Source organism: Herpailurus yagouaroundi, unplaced genomic scaffold (assembly GCF_014898765.1).
Source record: "Herpailurus yagouaroundi ecotype Mexico unplaced genomic scaffold, PumYag 100, whole genome shotgun sequence".
Taxonomy (NCBI): Eukaryota; Metazoa; Chordata; class Mammalia; order Carnivora; family Felidae; genus Herpailurus; species Herpailurus yagouaroundi.
The window spans coordinates 47,990,847-48,011,391 of record NW_024412391.1 but is presented as its reverse complement, the minus strand read 5'-3'; the positions used below and the strand labels follow the sequence as shown (position 1 = coordinate 48,011,391).

Here is a 20,545-nt window from a genome sequence, read left to right as displayed (position 1 = left end):
TTGGATTCTGTGTCTCTCTCTCTCTCTGCCTCTCCCCTGGCTCACACTGTCTCTCTGTCTCTTTCTTTCTCTCTCTCAAAAATAAATAAACATTAAAAAAGAATTAAAAAGAAAAAAAGAGGTAGGAGTTCTCTCATGGCAAATTCAACCTCAGCTTGAGTTTCAGAGAGCCGCATCCTAATCCATGTGATTTTTCATTTAAAATAGAATGACTTTCTGGGCCCTTCTGTTCTCAAATCTAGTCCTTAATGACCATCAGAAGGTGTGCTACACAGGAATAATGAGAAAGGACAAAATGCCAAGACAGGAAATGAGTGGGGAACACTCATATTAAACCCAGAGGAGAGTTGCAGCAGACCAACAATGGTGAGAAAGGGTATAATGGAGAAAAACCAGTGCTCAAAAGCCACTCAGGGAATAAGAAGCAACCTGGTTGCCTAGCAATACCAGAAGGTACACTGGAGTTAGGATCTTAGAGGTGACACCTGCTAATAACTGTGCAGGTCTGAAATTTTACCGTACTTACAAGCTTGCAAATTAGTTTTCCATGGATGCTGGCAAAAGGCATGAGACCTTTGGGTCAGAGACCAAAGATTTTATTACATATGGCAAAAGAAGTAGCCAGTGCTTTGTGTTGATTTGCAGGTGTTCCCTATGCCCCCAGAGTCCATAATGATGACACAACTGACCCATCCAAGATGCCTGTACACGCAGAACACTGTTAAGGGAGAGGAACACTGAGCTGGGGAATTCACTGTTTTTATAGTGAGCAGAAACAAGCCTGGTCTCTGTCTGGGAGCCTCCCTCATGGCTGCCTGCTGCAAACATAACCCTGAATGATGGCCTGGGTGAAGAACCATCAGGGCCTTGCATTCTTGACACACTCAGAAGGAACGTGCAGGGATGCTCCATGCCTATGCTAGACTGTCTCTCCCAACAGCACTTTGAAAGCAGGAGGGAAACTTTAGTCAAGATCAATTCAAAAATGAGGCTGAACTAGGTCAAAAGGAATGAGATTCCAAAAGTCCAAAAGTAAGGAGCTGGAGGGAGTCCAGGTGAGTCAAGGGCTGACTCTGGAGCCAAAGAGAGACTGGAGACAGGGATAGGGATTTATCTATGGTAGAAGCAGAAGAAAAGATAAAATCTGTGAGGGAGACAATATGGAGAGATAATGTGGCCAGGAAAGCTGTCACATAAAGGGCCCAGTCAAGAGAGTAGGACAAGATGGCAGAGGTGGGCAGGTGGCCCGGAAAGGATGGGCAGAAAGACCAATGCTGCATGAAATTAGAAGCAGAGCACGCTCACACTCAGAGGTCCAGGGAAACCTTCCCAGCAACCACAGGCCAGGCGGGGAAGCCTCCTGCACTCTCCCTTAGCTCCCCCTGAGCCTCAGCTGCCATCCCCACTGGACTGTGACTCCCCCTAGAACAGGATGTGTGTGTGTGTGACTCTTCTCCATACTCAGCATCTGCATAGGCACCTCTCCATGGTTGGGGCTCAGTGTATGTGCTTTGAATCAATGAGTGAGTTAGTTGTGAGGTAGTCAGTTTCTGGAAGCATTACGTGGCTCATAGTGTCAGATCCTGCAGATAAATCATGTAGGATGAGGACTAAGAACAAAGCCATTGCTTTGGGAAAAGGTTGAGTCACAGGTCATGATTCTGGAAGGCAAATCTGACAAATTAAAGGTATGGAGACCATATCTCCAGCGACTGGGGGCTGGGAGCAGGAAAAGTCAAGGCAGTATGCTATTATTCTCTGTGTCCCACTCTCCCAGCCTTTGCCTTGTATGTGACTATAGATAGCCAGGTGGAGGCATTCACACTACCTCAGAGAAGCAGGATTGGTATAGCTGAAATGAAAAGATATAGAAACAATTTCATCTTTTAAAACAACTTCTATAAGTGGCCTTATGAATTAAAATTTTAGGGGTGGGGAGGAGGGAGGATCAAGGTACAGAGCTAATACCAAAGCAATGGAGTCTGGAAGAGAGAAGAGGAGAAAGAGACCCCTGCTTCCACGAGACTTGGGGGAGGGCACGGGAGTAAGAAAAGAGGTCAGAGATGGGGGCCAGGACCCCTGATTTGGAGAGAGGAGGGCCTGCTTCAGGGCCCCAGCTTGGGGGAATCATATCCAGAGATCACCATGCTCTCACCTCCCTACCTCAGGGCCTTTGCCTTTACACCCCTCTGTCCGGTTTCCCATGGCTCAGTCCCGCACTGCCTTCAGATCTCCTCAGGAAGATCAGCTGCTCATAGCTGACCATCCTGTCTAAAATAAGAAGTCCCTTCTCCCATCTATCTCTGTTCCATTTCCCTGATTTTACTTACCTTCCTAAAGTATACAAAACACATCAGGGGATCCGTGACCACCAGAGTTCCTATGATCTTATTTTCTATTCCTAACAAAAAAGATATGAGAAAGCAACAAAAATATGACAGGTTCTATAATATCACTTACACATTTTTCTCTCTTCTGAGGAATTTTGCAAGCTTGCTACAGGGTAATGTTTCTACAGGAAGGCAGAAGTTCCCCTTTCAGGACCCCAAATGAAGAAAGAAAAGTTGAAATTAGATGTCATTGCAGATGGGAACTTTGGTTTTAAAAGAGAAGGTAGGGTCACCTCGTCCTTTTGGAAACAGTGGCCAGGTCACATCCACAGAGCTCCCCATGGAAGACCTTCCGTTTGCTTCTAGACAGGAGTCTGATGGAGAACAGGGATTCTCCACTGTACAGGCTTTAAAAAAAAAAAAAAAAAAACTCAGCAGAGGGCAAAGCACCAGTTTTGTTAACCAGTTGTTAACATCTTCTAAATAACCATTATTCTAATTTCTAATAGAAATATTTCACAGTAGCAGGGATGCATAGTCCCTCAGGAAAAAAAAAACACATTTTTTAATTTTTAATATTTATTTTATTTTTATTTAACAACCATTTTTTAAATGTTTGTTTATTTTTGAGAGAGAAGAGACAGAGTCCAAGCAGGGGAGGGGCAGAGAGAGAGGGAGACACAGAATCCGAAGCAGGCTCCAGGCTCTAAGCTGTCAGCACAGAGCCCGACACGGGGTTCGAACTCAGAAACTGTGAGATCATGACCTGACCCCAAGTTGGACACTTAACTGACTGAGCCACCCAGGTGCCCCAATGACCATTTTTCTTTGATTGCAGAAAATTTTATACATCTTTCTCCCAGAGAGAATCCGTCTCTCACTGTCTTTTAAAAAGAAACAAGTAATTAATAGTGTAAAACTCTAGTAATGAGAAGAGGGGCTCTCTCCATCTCTGGCTACATGAACCTAAACACTAAGCCAACATCTAAAGACCAGACTGTGCCCATGGATGGAAAAGTCGATTTAATCATTTCTTTCTTTGCTGTGGGGTGAGAACCTTCTGTCAACAGGGGCTGGCAGGATGCCTGTGGTTTTTCCAGCAGAAGAAAACCTCTTATACCTCAATACTTTGCTGATCTGTACCTAACTTCCACATGGGAACTCAACTTTGGTGCCCCAGGACACCCCCGAACAGAATCAGGACCCTTAACGCCCAAAGCGATGGAGCCCTAACACTTTACTTGGGTGGGACCACACAGTGGTCAAACCCTCCCTTGCTACATGTGGGGGCCACTTCTATGTCCCGTGGGCTGGTTACAAACTCCTACTATAAAAATTACATCAAGGTGGGGCACCTGGGGGGCTCGGTCAGTTAAGCGTCTGACTCTTGATTTCAGCTCAGGTCAGGTCACGATCTCACAGTTTGGGTTTGTGCTGCACTGACAGCACAGAGCCTGCCTAGGGTTCTCTCTCTCCCTCTCTCTCTGTCCCTCCCCTGCTCACTCTCTCTCTTTCTCAAAATAAATAAACATTAAAAAAGTTACATCCATGCAATTTTAAACATTTTTCTAAATGTTTTAACTTATTTTTGAGAGAGCCCAATGCGGGGAGGGTAGGGAGACAGGAACAGAGGATCCAAAGCCGGCTCTGCACTGACAGCAGAGAGCCTGATGTGGGACGTGAACTCACGGACTGTGAGATCATGACCTAAGCCAAAGGGGGATGTTCAGCTGACTGAGCCACCCAGGTGCCCCCATCCAAGGAATCCTGCAGAGGGCTGTGCCACGTCCCATGGAGGCAAAGAGAGGAAAGCCGGCAGAAAGAGGACAAGGGATTCATCACAATTCAAATTTGGTTCAACTTCAATGTGATTGCTTGGGGTTCTAAGCCCCTCAACAAAAAGGAAGTTCATTTGCCTAAGCAGCAACTCCTACCACTAATGGGGTGACCTGGGGCATATCTGGAACAAGAGTACTAGCTAGGAAGTCCAGAAGGCACAGTGGCTAGTGCCACAGAGCCCTGGGGAGAGCTAGCTCCGCCAGGACCAAATCTCTTTGCAGCCCAGACAGGTAAGGACAGAAACCAGGAAGAGACCATCCGTAGAAGGAGGAAAGGAGGCATGGCTGGGAAGATGGCTGCTGATAAGCTGTGAGAGCTGCTCATCTGCCTTCCCTCACTCATACACACACAGACACAGACACAGATGCACACAAAAAAACAGGACACTTGAAGCACCCCCTCCCACTCCCCTCGGAGTGGGAGAGAACAGTGTTCATGTCAGTGTGGGGAAGCAGCCAAACTCAGTGAGGAAAGAGTAGGACTCCTGAGTACCAAGGGGTAGGACTTCCCCCAGGACCAGGCTGCCCAGCGAGCTCGGAAGCCCTGGGATGGGTAGTTTGGGGATAGAAGAATTCATTAATGACTAAAAACTAGTTCTCGCCTTCCTAGAGGCTAGGAGAACACTAAACAGGAGCAAATCATCTTGAGCGCGACATAAATCTTACCAGACGGAGTGTGAAAGGGTGATAATAGTTTTTGGAATATGTTGTGTCCTTTTCATTTCGTGATCCATTCATTTATTCATTCATCTGACAAATGGTAACTGAGGGCCTCCCCTTTACATAAGGATGAGGAGATATAACAATAAAAGAGGCAGGCAAAGCTTCTGCCTTTGTGGACTTCGCATTCTAGTAGGAAAGACAGTCGGTAATAAATAGTGGCAAATACTTCCGTGGAGCCTTCTGTGTGTCAGGCCCTCTGCTAAACCCTTTCCAGGTAGGAGCTCATATGTTTACTGCAACCTATGCGGTAGCTACTGTTATCCTCATTTTACAAATAAGGAGCGTGAGGCATAGGCGGGCTGAGTAACTTGCCAAGTGTATAGAGCTAACAGTAACAGAACAAGGATTTGACCCCAGGAAGGTGAAATTTAGAGTCCGTATTCTTTTATTTTTTTTTAAGTTTATTTATTTATTTTTGAGAGATGGGGGAGGGTGTGTGAGCAGGGGTGGAGAAGAGAGAGAGGGAGAGAGAGAATCCAAAGCAGGCTCCACACTGTCACCATGGAGCCCATACAGGGCTTGAACCCATGAACTGTGAGATCGCCACCTGAGCCATGAGTCGGACGCTTAACTGACTGAGCCTCCCAGGTGACCCTTAGAGTCCATGTTCTTAATTGATATAGATTAGCGTGCATATGGGCACAGGCATGGAGATGGGCATAGAGATGCAGACAGTAATAGAGAAGGATGTAACTGTTCACATTTCCAAGGGACAGAAGACCCCTAAGTAAAGTATCTTGAAAGGGACTTAAAGTTTTAGTAGAGAAAGCCAATCGACACCAGTAGATGGATGCATAAATAAGTGCTATAAGGAAAGCAATGGGGTGGGGGTGGATAGGGTGGATAGGGTGGCCAGGGCAGATGACACTGCGGTTGTCCAGAGCAGGTTCCTGAGGCCTGCCCAAATCAAGAGCAGATGTGACTATGAGTCGCCAAGCCCCAGGTTTCAGTCACAAACCCCAAAGAGCCAGGACTGGGAACAGTCACATCTCAGTGGTCACTATCCGAGGACAGCCCCCACTGCAGCAGAGACCAGCTGGAATGCAGACTATTAATGTCATGCCCTAAGCACCCCCCATGTACACACACCAGATGTCATGGAGAAGGGAAAGGGAGCAGAAGCCTGAAAGGCTGGGCCTTTTACAAAAACAGACTACATGTTTACCTCAAAGGCTCGTGTACATTACCGAACCTGAATAAATTTTCTTGACTCACTAAACACAAAGCCCTCTAGGCACCTCACTCCCTGTCTAGCAGAACACGGGGTCTTGAGATACAACATTTGTGATGCCACTGCCCCACCACGAAGGCTACATTTGGCGAGCAGAGAACAAAGGACACAGGGTGATCGCAAGAGAAGTGAAACAGTTCCTGTCTTTTCCCTTCCAGGTGGAACAGTTACAGTGGCACAGATGGTCAGTCACATCAAGGGTGAGGAATGAAACACACGTACTATGTGCATCTCTGGAGAGAACAAAAGGATTATTCATTGTTTCATTATAGTTTTTTAAAAGCTCAAAGCATGATTTAGGAGAAGTCATTTGTGACATTGCTGCATTCAATTACCCAGAACAAATTTGGACGAGCCTCGCAGCTATTTCTGGGCTTCCAAATGTGGGTCACAAAGACACATTAATCAAAAAGGACAATGCAATCAGGCAGCTTCACATATTTATCATCATTTCTATGAAAAGCACTTACTAGCAACTGCCTGCTCAAGGTTCAGGCAGCCTGGGTTTTATATACAGAAATTAAGCAGTCACAATCCCTACCCTCTTGAAATTTCAGCTTGGCAATGTTGATTTGAACAATCACGTAAATAGACAACTGAACAAAACTCATCTGCAATTATTCTCTGTCCCACATGTTCATGCTCTGTGGCAGTCCGTGCTCTCACCGTCCATTCAGGAGTTCTGTATGTGCTGTTCTCACTACAGAAAACTCCATCCAGATTAAAGTAGAAACACGGAACGTGGTGTTTGGGGCTACATTCTTTCAGGATTGAAAACTGAGGAAATTGGTTTTCTTGTGCAAAAGAAGAGGCTCACACTGTTGGATACATACACAATTTCCATTACTCTGTCACTTCTTTTCTACAAAAGCACCCCACTTTTCTTCAGGGTGGTAATATGCCCAGCTTTTTTTTTTTTTAATGTATTTCCTAGTAGCATTTGCAGCTAGAGGAGGACATGTGATATATTTCTAGCCAATGAGATATAAGTGGAAGTCACCAAATAAGGCTTCTGGGAAAGTGCTTTTTAAAAGAACTACCTCTGTTGGCATTTGCCTTTGCCCTTTACCCTTCCCAGTCATTTGTTTGTTTGTTTGATTGGTTGGTTGCTTGGTTGATTGTTTGGCCCTTCCCAGTGATCTTGCCTGGAATGTGGATGAGATGCTGGATATGCAGCAACCATCTTGTGACTGAAGAGCCAAAGTTATATCCTACAGATGGCTAGACAAAAAGACAGAAAGAAACAGGGTCCCTTTGCACCAGTTCTGAATTGTTATGTGAGGAAAATAAAATTGCCATTTAGTGAGCCCTAGTATATTTATTTAGCATATGCAGCCATATACAATCCCTGATTGATTCTAAGAATTACACAGGTGAGGCTGTATAAGTTAGGGGTCCATTGTGATTAAAGTCCACTTTTTGATAGGATTTTCTTCCCTCTGAGCACTGGTAGTTGTCCAAGGAATCTGGAGCAATTTCAGCACATGGAGGATTTTGCCCCAGTTCAACCTGGAGCATTTAACAACCATTTAGTGAGACTCTAAGATGTGCCACACAAAGTGCTGGGTGCTGGTGGGCACAAGTCTCTGCATTCACAGCACTGATACTCTATTCAGGAGACAGGAACAATAAACAAACAAGAAAAGGAGGTTAAAGCCCTGCAAAGAAAAAACAGGGTCAGGGGGATAGGCCTGCTGGGTGATAGGAGGGATACTGGCACTTTCTACAGGGTGGTCAGAACACGCCTCACTTCTAGGGGGGATGTATTAATTGGCTTGGGCTGCCATAACCAAATACCACAGACAGGGGGACTTAAACAGACATTCATTTTCTCACAGTGCCGGAGGCTAGAAGTCCAAGATCAAAGTGCCATCAGAGTTCATTTCCAGTAAGGCCTCTCTTCCTGACTTATAGACAGCATCTTCTTGCTGTGTCCTCACGTGGCCTTGCCTCTGTTGATGTGGACACAAAGAGGGAGAGAGAGAGAGAGAGAGAGTGAGAGAGACAGAGAGATCTGGTGACTTTCTCTTTTCTTATAAGGACACTAGTCTTGCTGAATTACGGCGTCATCCTCATCACCTCCCTTAACTTAATTATCTCCCTAAAGGCCCTATCTGCAAATATAATCACAATGGGGGATTTGGGCTTCAACATGAATTTTAGGGGAACACAATTCAGCCATAACAAGGAGCTTATGAACAGAAACCTAAAGGAAGAGACAGTGAAGGCCAAAAGGAAACCTGGGGGAAAAGCATTTCAGGCAGAGGAACAGCAAGTGCTAAGCCCTGTGGCAGAGTACGTTTGGCATGTTGGAGGGGCAGTGAGGAAGCCAGTGCAGCTGCAGGGGGAGATTGTCAGGGGGGAAGACAGAAAAGAAATGGAGGCTACATCCTGTATAGCCTTGTAGACTATTGAAACACTTTCCTTTTACACTGAAAGAAAGGAGGGGCCAGCCACTCAAGAGGTCTGTGCAAACGAGCAACATGATCTTCCTAATGTTTTAAAGAGTTCCCTCCGGTCATTGTGTGGAGAACGGACTATAAGTACAAAGACGGAAGCAAAACATCAGCTAGAAGCCTGTTAAAATAACCGGAGAGAGATAATGGAGCTTGGACTAGGATGGTTGAGAAGTGGTCAGATTTGAGGCAGAGATGATGGGATTTGCTGTGGATCGATGTGTGTAAATGCACAAGAGAAGAGAGGAGTTTGGGACACCTCCAAGATTTTTGCCATAGGCACTGGAAGAATAAAACTGCTATATACTCCAGTGGATTAATGGTGGCATGATCAGTTGTGAGTGATGAAATATCAAGAGTTGAGTTTCAGGCACATTCATTTCAAGATGCCTTTTAGAAACCCAAGTGCAAACCTTGAGTGTGCAATTGGACATATAAGACTGTAAGTCAGGGAATGGTCTAAGCCTGTGACAGAAATTTGAGTCACAAAACATATGAGGACTTTGAGATACAAAACAGATGAACATAAGGGAAGGGAAGCAGAAATAATATAAAAACAGGGAGGGGGGACAAAACAGAAGAGACTCTTAAATATAGAGAACAAACAGAGGGTTGCTGGAGGGGTTGTGGGAGGGGGGATGGGCTAAATGGGTAAGGGGCATTAAAGAATCTACTTCTGAAATCATTGCTGCACTATATGCTAACTAACTTGGATGTAAATTAAAAAATAAATAAATAATTTTTTAAAAAAATAAAAAGGAGCTGTATAGTTTATATGACAAGAAATCTGTCACAGGAAGTGAGTATGGAGAGGTCGGTAGGGGTAACTCATTTAGGTAGTTGTAGAATATAGTAATTGAAAAAAGGAAAACAGGAACACATGGTCCTAGAATAATGCCTTGCTTGAATGGAGGGTCATTAGGTAGAGTACCTCAGTTATGTGCCCTGTATACAGTCACTTTTTCAAGCCTATCACCAAGGATTGGTGGGCTTTTGAGGTGGTCACCATAACTTGAAGTCATGTGACTCTTCATTTCTTATCTCCATCTTTTTCAAATTAGTTACCATGTCCTGTCAATTCTACCACACAGTATAGAAAAGTTTGAGAGAAAAGTGAAATTTTGAGTCCAAAAACCACTTCCACTAACCCTCAAGCATGAGAGAAAAGGGACAAAAAGAGCACTGCTTTGTGTTGTGGGTGTAAGAAGTTACACTGATGTTCTAACCCCAGCACCTATGATGGGGATTTATTTGGAAATAGGATTTTTAAAAATGTAACAAAGTTAAGATTAGGTAATACTGGATTAGGGCACCCTACATCCTGTGACTATTGTTCTTATAAGAAGGTCAGAAGAAGACACAGGTACACAGAGACACACAGAAGAATGCCATGTGATGACAGATGCAGAGTCTGGGGCAATAATGCAGCTGAAGGCCAAGGATCGATCATCACCACCAGAAGCTTGGAAGAAACAAAGATTCTCCCTCAGAGCCTCTGGAAGGAACCAACCTTTCTGACACGTTCATGTTGGACTTCTGGCCTTCAGAACTGTGAGAATACAAAATTCTATTATTTAAGAAAAAAAGAAGAGAAATTTGAGTCACATAGCAAAGTCAAAACAGTATTTAAAACTGTACATCTAGATGACATCATTTCCGATTCTGTGTCTCCCTCTCTCTCTGCCCCTCCCCCGTTCATGCTCTGTCTCTCTCTGTCCCAAAAATAAATAAAAACGTTGAAAAAAAAATTTATAGATGACATCATTACCTACATAGGAGTAGATCAAGGAGAGTTGAGATCTGAGGACTAAGCCCTGGAGAACTCCGCACAGTAAAGGTGGGCAAATGAAAAGGATCCAGTAACAGGGACTGAAAAGAAGCAGCCATGAGGTTGGGAAAAACAAACAAAAACAAACTATGGTGACCTGGAAGACAAAAGAGAAATGTTTCAAGAAGAGAATGATCACGCTTGAACTGAAAAGACAACTAAGGTCAAGACTAAAAGCACCTTGGCCCTTGAAAAGAGTTGTTACCATGGAGTCATGGATTGATGCATCAGTTATCCGGTGCCACATAACAAATTACAACAAACTTTAGCTGTTTAAAGCAATAAGCACGTGTTATCAAACAGCATCAGTGGGTCATGAATCTGGGTGTGGCTTCCTGGTTGCCTCTGGCTCAGGGTCTCCCACAAGGCTGCAGTCAAGACATTGGCTAGGACTGGAGTCTTCTCAAGGTCTGATGTGAGAGGATTCACTACCAAGCTTGCTCACGTGGCTATTGGCAGGCCTCAGATCCTTGTTGGCTATTAGCTTAAGACATCTATTCCTTGCCAATTAGTTCTCTCCATAAAGCAGCTCCCAACATGGCAGCCTGCTTCCCCTAGAGCAAAGACTCTAAGAGAGAAAAGGTAAGAGACAGCAGCCCAAGATGGTAGCTCCAGTCTTTTGTAACACAATCTCTGAAGTGACATCCCATCGGTTTTTAAAAAAGACTTTATTTTTCAGAGCAGTTTTAGGTTCACAGAAAAATTGAACAGAAACTAGAGAGATTTCCCACTACACTACCAACATTCCCCACCAGTGCAAAACAGTTTTTACAGTTGATGAACAAACACTGACACATCATTATCAACCTAAGTCCATTACATTAGGATTCACTCTGTGTCGTACATTCTATGGGCTCTGACAAATACATTAATAACAGGTATCAACCTTTATAATATCATATAGAACAGTCCCACTGCCCTAAGAATCCACTGTGCTCCAGCTAGTCATCCTCCCTCCCCCAAACCTCTGGCACCCATTGATCTGTTCATAGATTCCATAGTTCTGTCTTTTCCAAAATGTCATATAGTTGGGATTATATAGTAGATAAACTTTTCAGATTTGCCTTTAAGTTTCTTCCATGTATTTTCATGGCTTGATAGTTCATTTCTTTTTAGTGCAGAATAATATTCCATTGTCTGTATGTACCACATTCCATTCACCTGTTGAAAGACATCTTGGTTGCTTCCAAGCTTTGGCAATTATGAATAAAGTTATGATAAACATCCATGTACAGGTTATTTTGCAGATATAAGTTTTTTCAGCTCCTTTTGGGAAATGCCAATGAGTATGATTGCTGGATCATATGGTAAGAGTATGTTTAGCTTTGTAAGGACTGCCAAACTGTCCTTCAAAATTGCTATGTCTTTTTGCATTTCCACCAGTAGTGAGAGTTACTGATGTTCTACATCCTCACCAACATTTGATATTGTCACCGTCTGGAATTTAGCCATTCCAGTAGATACATAATGATGTCTCATTGTTTTAATTTGCAATTCCCTAATGACATATGGTGTGGGGCATCTCTCCACATGCCGACCTATAACTTATGTTCAATTCTATTCAATGGAAGAAATTCACTAGGTCCAGACCACACTGAAGGGGAGGGGACTATACAAGGGCATGAATAACAGGAGATGAGGGAATTGGAGACCATCTCAGAGGCTGACCAATATAATTAGATTGAGAAATGAAAGGAGGAGACAAATTAAAGACCAATATAGACAACGCTTTTGAGGAGTTGCACTATAAAGAGAAACAAAGACCTACAGAAGTATGTGGAGTTAAAGTAAAGAATGTTTTTATTTTCTTTGCTTTACAACAAACCAGATCATTCTTAGCAATAAAGGTAATACATTGGATATGTTGAAATGTAAACAAGTAGAACTCTATTTTATACATTTATTCATGTACTTCTTAGAAGTATTGTGAACAATGCCAAAGTTTGTAAGTAACACACCTGAAAGGGGATTTTGTTTTCCTTCCAAGATTTTATTTAAATTCAAGTTTGTTAACATGTAATATAGTATTGGTTTTGGGAGTACAATTCAGTGATTCATCACTTACATATAACACCTAGGGCTCATCCCAACAAGTGCCCTCCTTACTGCCCATCACCCATTTAGCCCATCCCCGCACGTATCTCCCCTCCAGCAGCCCCCAGTTTGTTCTCTATTGCTAAGACTCTCTTATGGTTTGCCTCCCTCTCTGTTGTTATCTTATTTTTCTGTCCCTTCCCCTATATTCATCCACCTATTAGTGGATTAGAACTATTAAATTCTACCTATTAGTGAAATCATATATTTGCCTTTCTCTGACTGATTTATTTCGCTTAGCATAATACATTCTAGTTTTAACCATGCTGTTGCAAATGGCAAGATTTCATTTTTGATGGCTCAGTAATATTCCATTGCGTGTGTATGTGTGTGTGTGTATCACAAGATATATCTTCTTTATCCATTTATCAGTTGATAGACATTTGGGCTCTTTCCATGATTTGGCTATTGTCGATAGTGCTGCTATAAACATGAGGGTGCATGTGCCCCCTTTGAATCAGTATTTTTGTATCCTTTGGTTAAATACCCAGTAGTGCAACTGTTGGGTCCCAGGGTGGTTCTAATTTTAATCCATACTGTTTTCCGCAGCGCCTGCACCAGTTTGCATCCCTACCAACAGTGTAAGAGGGTTCCCCTTTCTCAACATCCTTGCCAACCAACATCTGTTGTTTCCTGAGTTGTTAATTTTAGCCATTCCGACAGGTGTAAGGTGGTATCTCATTGTGGTTTTGATTTGTATTTCCCTGATGAGGAGTGATGTTGAGCATCTTTTCACATGTCTGTTAGCCATATGGATGTCTTCTTTGGAGAAATGTCTGTTCATGTCTTCTGCCCATTTCTTAACTGGATTATTTATTTTTGGGGTGTTGAGTTTGAAAAGTTCTTTATAGACTTTGGATATTAGCCCTTTATCAGATAGGTCATTTGTAAATATCTTCTCCCATTCTGTAGATTGCCTTTTAGTTTTAATTGCTTCCTTCACTGTGCACAAGTTTTGTTTTATTTTGATGAAGCCCCAATGGTTCATTTTTGCTTTTGTTTCCCTTGCCTCCGGAGATGTGTCTAATAAGAAGTGCTATGGCCAACGTCAAAGAAGTTGCTGCCTGTGTTCTCCTCTAGGATTTTGATGGTTTCCTGTCTCACATATATGTCTTTCATCCATTTTGAATTTATTTTTGTGTATGTTGTAAGAAAGTGGTCCAGTTTTATTCTTCTGCATGTCGCCATCCAGCCTAAAAGGGTTTTGTTTTTTTTTTAATAGTCTGTTTTGTAACCATGTGGGGAAAGAAACAAGTGCATCTATATCCCAGTGCTTCCAGGACATGTACAAGTACACCTTTTAATTGCCAAAATCAGCCACACAAGTTTATTTAGGCAGATGAAACCAATAAACTTCAGTGGGCGCAGACATTCTCTCTTGGCTTAAAAACAAGCCTACAGCTGCTTGGAAAAGGTAGGCTGATAGGCAGAGACCTGCATGTGGCAACTGGCCCAATGATGCCAATTAAAATGTTACCCAACTAGAGTAATCATTCAAATCATAAATAATGTCTGCAATTGCTTTATCTCCTGACTCTCCAACACAATAAAATATGCATTCAACACAAAGATGAAAGTAAATGAATGGGCCAATTAATTTGTGAAAGCAAATACCCTAGATCTGTGTCTGATGTCAGTTCATTGCGAACAAGTAAGACTTGGGATCTCCTGGGGATAGGATCAGGCAATTGCAGGGTTTGAGGAGGGTGATAAATAAGTTGCTTTCTGCCCCTTCTGCATCCAGAACCAACACAGAATAAAACACAGAATGGAAATTGAAGTGTTGGCTTTACTACTAATATTTACTAATGTTAGTTCTTCAGAGTTTAGTCTGTTCTTCTCAGGGTCCCAGTCTAGACCTTGAGTCACCATTCCCTTACACTGATCCTGGGCAGTGAGGGAAGAAAAAACACGAATCTTCAGTTTATAGCCTTCTAATGGATTTGCTCTTCCTTGAAGAGAATGAGCCACTGGATGTTATCTGCCATGACATACTTGGGAGCCAAAAATTTTAAATGTGTAAAATGCAGGATCATTACTGCACGGTTACAGAGAAATACTACCTTTCATTTAGTTAGGACTATAAAGAAAGCACAGAAGTAAAGGTAATGACACTTACAATGTACCCAATTGATTGTATACTGAACCAAGAAAACCCTCAATGGCTTCCAATGGTCACTTCTTAGCCCCTGTTTCCCCTCCCATCAGAGAAGAATCTTAGACTCTTCCATTGAGAACAGAGGACAGGTAGAGAATGAAAGTTAACAAGCCTACCCTAATTTGCATGCTCTCAAAATTCATATTAACACTGGATTTTATTGAAATTCCTTCTTGTTCTGAAAAGGAATGAGAAAAGGATAGGTAGAGGTTTGCGGCATTATCCAGCAGAAGTTTCTCCACAGAGAATCATGGCGGTGGTGGGGATAAGGTTCCCCTCTAGCAGCAGCAAAACTAGCCAGAGAAATGCCCAACACCTCCGGAGGCCCCAGGATACCTTCTCTATAAGTGTGTTTGAACGACAGGCCAAATACATGCCAGGAAAGGAAATTCAGCGTGTTTTATCAAGCCCTTACAGCACACCAAGCCCTTGGCCATGTACCGGAAATGCAGAGATAAATTCACATTCAAGGTGACCCAGGAAAGTTACAGCCTAGGATAAGACCCCATCACTACCACCGTTATGAGCCTTCAAGAGTTTGATAGCATGAATACTCAACTATTTGGGGGGATAAATGGCGAATGTCTTTTCCTGGAGTAATTTCCTCCTGACCCAAGTATATTCCAGGCACTATGCTCAGTTCTGGGGAGCCAGCAGAGAAGGAAACGGAGTCCTTATGGAGCTTACATTCCACCATCATGACAACTCAGCTTCTGGAGATCACCCTAAGGCTGGCTCTACTCCACTAGAGAAAACTCTAGCTGACTTCTACTCAATACTTCTACTCTATACTTCCTCTTTAATTCTCTTGGCCTCTTTGATTTTTACCAAGTATTCTCCAATATTCGAGGTGCAGTCAGATTCCTGCTGGGAATGCTAGACGCACCATCAGTACCCCTCCTCCAAGGTGCCCTCCCTGACCCCTTAGCAGGCTGGGCTCAGTGGTCTGCGCTGTGCCATGGGCACAGTGAGTGGGCTTCTATCAACAATTGAACGTCACTCTATGTTTTCTGAGGGCAGGTGCAGTTTCTCATTCCACTTTATACCCCCCAGCACCAATCACATTGCCTGGCACAGTAAACACTCAAAACATACCTATCATACTAAACAGTCCCTCCAACCAAAATAATCTCAAGTGCCCCAGTTTAGGAAGCCTCAAATCTCAAAATTCGAAAAACAAATTAAGGATAAAACTCAACATAAGCACAAGGCTGGAGACTGCGGGTCCTGTCCGGCAGTGCTTTCTTGACTTGCAGACCACCCTGGGGGAAGGCATGGAATTCGGGGCGGGGCAGGCGGTTACATACCTAACACTATTTGATTTGATGCCAGGAGCTTCATCAAACCTGCAGCGTGGTCTAAATGAACACCCACACAGAGAGGTGTTCAGGCAAGCGTGCTGAGTCCGCCGGCTCCGAGGCCAGGGCTAGGGAACGTGAGTCGCCTGCAGGGGGCGCGCGCGAGCCTCTGGGCGGCGCAGGCTGGGCGGTTACTAGGCCGGGAGGGGCGCTGGGGGTAATTTTTGGTTGGTTGTCTCGGGGTGCCGACCGCCCAAGCCCCTTTTAAACTTCGTCTCTCCAGCGCCTTCCCTTTTCCGACGCGGTGTGCGACTCGGTGAGTGTCTTCGGACCGGCCCGACGCCGGAACCGGCCACGTGGTCTGGGGTCTCTCCCTGGGTCCCTGTGCTCGCCTCGCCCGGGCGTCCATGACGCGGGTTCGGCCTCAGCTTGGCGCCCCCTCGGGAGAGGCCCCCGATCCCGGGGAAGGAGCCCCCATGAGGGCTCCTCTGGGGTGAGGACGTCCTCGTGGAGTCAGGGACCCTTACTTCCTGGGAAGCACCCTTGTGGCGCCTTTCGCCGGCCCCCAGCCTACCGCGCCCCTGGTCCCCTCATCTCTGGTGCCTGTGGCCTCGATGCTCAAGGGCTCCAAGCCACTGGGAGTTTCAAGTGCCCTTTTCAAAGAAAAAATAACTTTTGGAGAACGCAGCTGCGGGGCGGAAGGCGCCCAACCGGGTCGGAGTCGGTGCTCTTGGCTCGCTCCGGGCTCCCGCCTGCCTGGTGTTACCATGACCCCGACGTAACCAGTTTGGAAAATGAGCCAGATCGTGGGTCTGAGCGCTTTAACTTTGCGTGCGGAGCAGCTTAATTAGTGTGCTAGCAACAAACGGCGGCAATTGCGCTCTGACAGCCACTCCCCACAAATGCCTTTCAGTTGCCACTTTTCAGGGTGGTTTGGCTTTTTGAAAGGTCTGGGGTTCGTCTTGCGGGGGATGATAACTGCTGTGAGTCCTGCCTGCAGTTTTCTGCCCCAGATTTCACCTTTTCTGGAGCGACCAGTACCGTATGCAGCGCAGGACCCTCTTCCAACATTTTCAGGGTGCGAAGCCCGTCATGGTTTTCTGTCCCGGGAAAAAATGAACCATTGGGATACTGATTTGTGTCCACCAAGACGCTGGCACCCATGCTATAGAAACGGTTGTTCTCCGGATTTAGTAAACTTTGTAAAGATCTAAATTTAGAGTTGAGTGAATGAAGGAATCTTTGTAGATATCCTAAGTATCACTTAGTAATCTCTTGAAACGTGAGGCTTCTGGGGGTTACATGTTTGCCCGTAGAGTTATGAAAGACCTTTTTACCTATTAGGAAATAACTGATATTACTCACCAGGAAACTGAATGGGACATCCCATTTTATCGTGCTTTTAAAGGGGCGGGGGGAGCAAGCTGTGCTGTAGGCATCCCTTTTCCAGCCATATCTATTACCCCAGAGCACAGGGACAGATTTCCCTGTCCTGAGTCCCTCAGTCTGGTGACTAGCACTGCAACACGGGGAAATGTAATGGTCAGGCTTTGGTTTACAATTGCTTTATGTGGTGGGGGGTTCCTCTTGAGCCAAACTGTTTCAACAGTTCCATGTGAGAGAGAAACACGGGCTGAGGGAGCCAGGCACCATGACGAGGAAACAGCAGCTTGAGCCAGTGTCTATTTAAGGGTAGTGGAAACTGAGCAAGTGCCGAGAACTGTTCTCAACTTGCTGGGCTCTGTCTGCTTCTGCGTGGTCAACAAGTTTCAGGCTTCCTTTGGTTTTTAAATCTGTTTAGAGCTTGTTTTAGTGTTTCCTAGGTACAAACTGTTGCCAGTAACATTTCAGGTTTTGTTTTGTTTTTTTCTAAAACTGATACTGTTCCATGCTAATGTAAGGGTCAAGTTGGACATGTCGTGGGTGCTGACATTATATTACATAGAATTCCAGATGATAGGAACTTAATTCACTGTTCTATTTTACTCCTGGCTGGAAATTACCAAGGAGATTTCCCAAGTGTGAGGAAATTTGGAGAAAGCCTTTATATGGGAATTCTATTCAAAGGTAGCTTTTTAGTCTTGGAGGTAACTAGTAGGTAACCACAATAAAAGACGCTCTTTACATAACAAACAAACAAAAAAACCCAAATCATAAAGAGTTCATTGATATTCTTAACGTTGTTCTTCTCACTTTTCTATCAGGCACAGTCCAGTTCAAGATGCTGATGAACTTCAGGTATGGACCAAATGGAGATAATTTGTTATTAAATAGCTGAATCGAATTCTTGGCCAAGGATGAGGACTCTTAATCTGATTGGATATGCTTCTCTGATGGGTTAAAGGATTTACCTGAGGCCAACTTCATAGGAATTAGTTACCTGCAGTCACATCCCTCCTCCCTTTAGAAAGTATGTCTTAGATATGAAGGGGGGAAAGCCTGTAATAAATAGGCAGTACTTTATTATGCCAAGAAAAGGTTATTTTTAATGGATTTTTAAGTAATTGGCATTTAATCTTTCAAAGTATCTTTCCCTACGGTGACCATTTTGAGCTTTTAGTAAGATAGGGTTTGAGTTAAAAATTCACTTTTTTATGAGAACATTACTAAGTCTGAGTTGACAATGCGTAGTATGTTGGGGAATTCTATTAACTTACCTGCTGCACAGCTTGTGTAAACATGGTCTAGAAACCACTGTTTATTTTCTTAATAGCACATCTTATTTCATAATTGCCGATCTAACTACCTGTTGTGATACTTCTTTTACAGGTCTGGTGCTCGAAAGACAATCGTGGTGTTTGAAAGAAGCTTTTCAAGTAGATACAGTGTATTTGAACATATGGTGATTGAATAGAGGCTTTTGCTCTCTTTGTCCCTTTCATGGTAGTAGCAGGGGTGAATTTTGAGAAGGTGCCAAATATCTGTAAGAACATATATCTACCAGCACCATAGAGAACTTTGTAGAATTCTGTTCTATTATTTAGCCTTTCTGCCAACAGCCCTAGCCTGAAGTTTGACATAGTAACTAACTAGACTATTCTACAACTGTCTTAACAACACTGTCACTTGTGCCTTAATTTGCAAAGATTATTTTTAAATCCTATTCCTTTGACTGCCCTAAAGATACATTTCAAAGCATCCTTTTAAAAATACAGTTTCAGGGGTGCCTAGGTGGCTCTCTCAGTTAAGCATCCAACTTCAGCTCAGGTCATGATCTCATAGTTCGTGGGTCCGAGCCCCTCATGGGCTCTGTGCTGACAGCTCAGAGCCTGGAGCCTGCTTCAGATTCTGTCTCTCCCTCTCTGTCTGCACCTCCCCCACTCACACTGTCTCAAAAATAAATAAATGTTTAAAACAGTTTTTTTTAATAAATAATAATATTATATGCATACAAATTTTTCCATAATACATTATTTCAGCGATTAAATTTGATCCTTTTGTTAAATTTTTTTTTCAACGTTTATTTATTTTTGGGACAGAGAGAGACAGAGCATGAACGGGGGAGGGGCAGAGAAAGAGGGAGACACAGAATCGGAAACAGGCTCCAGGCTCCGAGCCATCAGCCCAGAGCCTGACGCGGGGCTCGAACTCCCGGACCGGGAGATGGTGACCTGGCTGAAGTCGGACGCTTAACCGACTGCACCACCCAGGCGCCCCAAATTTGATCCTTTTGACAGAAAACAGATTAATGGCTTAGTAACGATCAGCAAGGGTAGGTTGCAAAGGGGCATGAGTGAGTTTTGAAGAAGTGTTTTATATCTTTTTTTAAAACATTTATTTTTGAGAGAGAGACAGAGTGTGAGCAGGGGAGGGGCACAGAGTGAGAGAGACACAGAATCCCAAGCAGGCTCCATGCTCTGAGCTGTCAGCACAGAGCCCAATGCGGGGCTCGAACCCACAAACATTGAGATCATGATCTCACCTGAAGTCGGACACTTAACCAACTGAGCCCGGAAGTGTTTTATATCTTGATTATGGTGGCACTCGCATTTGTCAAATTTCAGGGGTGTGTTTTGCTAAATGTAAACTACACTTCAATAAATGTGATTTTTAAAACTTAACTTTTCTGGCATCTTAATGACATTTCCAGTGAAATCTATGAAAAGATGGTCTTGGGTCAGCACTTGAATGATTTAGCGAGGTGTTAAAAGTGGCAAAAACATCAAAACATTTTGGGGTGTAAGTCACGTAAGTGACTTGTGCACACAATATAATACCTGAGAAAATCAAAAGGTATATATTGGTTTGCCTGTCAAGGATATAGAATTTCTCCTTATGGATATTCCAGACAACAACACATTCCTTGTCTTAACAGCTGCATTTTCAGTCTCACTGAGTCTGGCATGGCACTTTGCCTTCAGTCTCTGGACTGTCCATTCTTAGTGGCCACATGGAGTGTGGAAATTGCTACCCTGTATTTGCCCTGTAACCTGCTCGGCACCATTTCGGGTTCCTGAAAGCCTTGCTTTCTACACTGGCAATTTCCCATTCCAAGAAAATTTAGAATGGCCTTGACTGATAAATGACTAGCCAAGGGATTTGGGAAATGAAGTGAGGTTCTAGCTGCTAAGTTATTGGGCTTGGGTTGA

The 20,545-nt window shown here is 43.8% G+C and overlaps 2 long non-coding RNA genes and 1 other non-coding gene across 3 annotated transcripts in view; 2 read left to right on the top strand and 1 right to left on the bottom strand.

Annotated features, from left to right (window-relative positions):
• LOC121028634 (uncharacterized) overlaps positions 1-16,059 on the bottom strand; it is a 28,437-nt gene extending 12,378 nt beyond the window's left edge. Inside the window, exons 1-2 of the long non-coding RNA XR_005789359.1 lie at positions 15,966-16,059; positions 2,624-2,737 (exon numbers count right to left, since the gene is read on the bottom strand). This is a non-coding gene — a long non-coding RNA (uncharacterized LOC121028634). The remainder of the gene's footprint in view (positions 1-2,623; positions 2,738-15,965) is intronic.
• Positions 16,060-16,172: 113 nt separating this feature from the next.
• LOC121028632 (uncharacterized) lies at positions 16,173-18,835 on the top strand. The gene is made up of 3 exons (XR_005789358.1): positions 16,173-16,272; positions 18,161-18,194; positions 18,726-18,835. It is a non-coding gene; the product is annotated as an uncharacterized LOC121028632 (long non-coding RNA).
• Positions 18,245-18,316, top strand: LOC121029012 (small nucleolar RNA SNORD93). The gene has a single exon (XR_005789536.1). It is a non-coding gene; the product is annotated as a small nucleolar RNA SNORD93 (small nucleolar RNA).
• Positions 18,836-20,545: the final 1,710 nt, after the last annotated feature.